Consider the following 2,813-nt stretch of genomic DNA (forward strand, 5'->3'; position numbering starts at 1 on the left):
CTCTCTCTCTCTCTCTCTCTCTCTCTCTCTCTCTCTGTCTCTACTTTCTCATCTTACTTTCTATCCATTAATATAAAAAAACAAAAGTAGCACAGAGTAAAAATAGAATTTAGTCCTGAAGATGACTTGTTCAAGTAAGAAAATATCTGGACACATTCCAGTTTTATCACTTAATCCGATAAACTGGAGCTCACCAAATGATACAGATTTGATAGGAAATTTCTGATTCAGTTGACATTTTTATGACTTTTACATGCATGCTGTAATTTAATTTTTCTCTCCATGCCCACCAGTGCTTCTCAGCTGAGAATTGTATGTGCCATATATAGATCAGTTTCACCACCTTGAGGTAAAGCAATCTTTCAAAATGAGCTTCCAGCCAACCACGTCTTGTTTGGTGCCTAGAAAAGCCTTACACTCTCTAGGGGGTAAATGAATATGTAATTGTATAATTAGGCTTGCACTGTTCCTGTTTCTCCTGTAATATTGTCTGGCTGTGCCACAGGACAAGGTCACTGAACAGGGATAGACTAAAAATGGAAATAGCCTGATTGGAGAAACTGAAGAGAATGACCTGCTGTGGACTGTTTGATGTGGCCAGGAAGCCTCATGAGATAACCTCCTAAATTAAAGATTCTCCTGAAATTTTACCCAACCTTTGCTTAATGTGGTTTTCTCTGTACTTCCTCACTTTTTGGCAGAATAAGAAGCCACCTAGGTAATTTGATTTAAAATATAGAAAAAGCCTTCCAGCTCAGAAGCAAATACACTTTAGAGCCTGTTCCAAGAATCTAAGCTTCACTACAAAAGGATTATTCCTGAGTATGAAGGAGGCAGTACAAAGGTGGATGCACCTGGAACTCAGGGATCAGTGTCCAACCTTGGGACATCCCATTGAGCATTGCCTTCCCCCTAAATTACCTCTTTTTCCTTTGTCATAATTTTCCCACATGTAAAACTGAAATATATAGGATAATTAACTTGAAGAATGTTTTAGGAATCAAATTAGATAATGTATTTGAATGGTTCATTATAAATTATGAAGTTATAATTAAGGCATTGTTTCTTTAAGTGTCCCATTTCAAATCCCAGCTGTCTCATGGATACAGGTTCTCCCTCTGGTGGTATAATTTTATTACTCATTTATTCCCGTGACAGTTAAGGACAGGCCACTGAGTAATGATCCTTGGAAGGTGGGAAAAGGAATAAAGAAACAAAATGAGGGGATATTTCAGGGGGGAAAACAAGAAAATGTGATGTCTGTGTAATTTGAGACTGGGTAGCAGGAAGATAACACACACTGAAGGGTGAGTCCACCAAAATGTGTACAAACTTCATCTAACTCAAAGTTAACCAAAGAGAACACCTGATTCTGTCTACTGTTTTTTCTTGTAGCCAAGAAAAGGATATTGAATCTAATTTGTTGTAAGTTTTTAACTAAATGGGAAGATTTCAGTTAAAAAATTAATTTCCAGGGGAATAAATGAGCCCCAGGAACATAACTCTGCCCTTTCATAAATCAAAAGAAAAAAAAAGACTAGAAGGGCAGACTTGTCAAATGCTTATAAATCAAATGTGCCCCCAAATAAGCTGCATTCCTAATAGAGGCATGCAAATAGCTTAGGAAAGAGGCATGCAAATCATCCTGCATGTAAATCATAGTAAGTGGGTGCTAATAAATTTCAGCTGGACTGAAATGGCAAAATTTCAGAGGAATCAGTGGAAGGTGGGAATATTTAGAAAGCAGATGGAATGCAGTTAATCATTTGATCAAGTACAACTGGACCTTATAAATTATTTTAACACATTCTCAGTAGTTTCTGGCATTATCAAGGAATCTTTCCCATCCTAAGTCTATTTTCTAGGTTTAAATTAAACTTTATTTTATGTGCATTCCCCACACACTGGAAAACTTCCCACTCTTTCTATGAAATTGCAAGTTTGGGATTGAATCTGTTACTCTGCAGGTGACTATGACTAGATTGGTCTTTACATTTCCTTCTAATTTTATTGAGTCTAAACATGTAATTCTCAAGCTATAGTTCAGCAAGGAAATATCGTATACCTCCCAATCGCCATGTACACATACTCAATGTCCTCTCTTCCAACCATCATAAAGGTATTTAGTGTTTAGGTGGATAATGGATTGATACAATTTTTCAACACATTTAAGAGTGTTTTAAGATGCTTGCATTGGGTTAGGATTGGTTTTCCTTGACATTAGCACCATTTCTGCATCTGTGCCTATCCTAATGGATGTTAATATCTTCATTCTCTTAAGATTGTGAGAAAATATATAACATAATCATCATTATTTGACCTGATGAGCCATGAAAATGAGAGATGTATTCCAAACAATTATTAGTGGTAATTCATTTATATTAGTCACATGAGTCACATTAAACTTTGTCTTTCAAACATTCTGCTCGTAGCTGAAACACATTTCTGTTGGCTGAATTGTAACTAGAAGGAAGAGTTGGCTTTGAAAAGATCTTTTATCATTAGGGCCATCCACTGCACATCAATATGACTGAACAGTATAACTTACCATTAAAATATACTGAAAATAGTGATTTGAAGAATAGGGAACTTTTTTTAAGGCTCGTGTGTGTGTGTGTGTGTGTGTGTGCGCGCGTGCTTGCGTGTGTATTGCCCCCTTTCAAAGGAAAGTGTAGCATCCATTATAGCCCTAAAAGGACCACAGTTTTATAAAAGTTTCTCTCTTTGCCATTTACACACATTCTAAGTTGCCTAAATACATGTAATTCACTTTATTCTATTAGACCTAGCATGGGTCTTCAGTGAACAGCAGG

Source organism: Fukomys damarensis, unplaced genomic scaffold, assembly GCF_012274545.1.
Source record: "Fukomys damarensis isolate Sample0158 unplaced genomic scaffold, DMR_v1.0_HiC HiC_scaffold_30, whole genome shotgun sequence".
Classification (NCBI taxonomy): domain Eukaryota; kingdom Metazoa; phylum Chordata; class Mammalia; order Rodentia; family Bathyergidae; genus Fukomys; species Fukomys damarensis.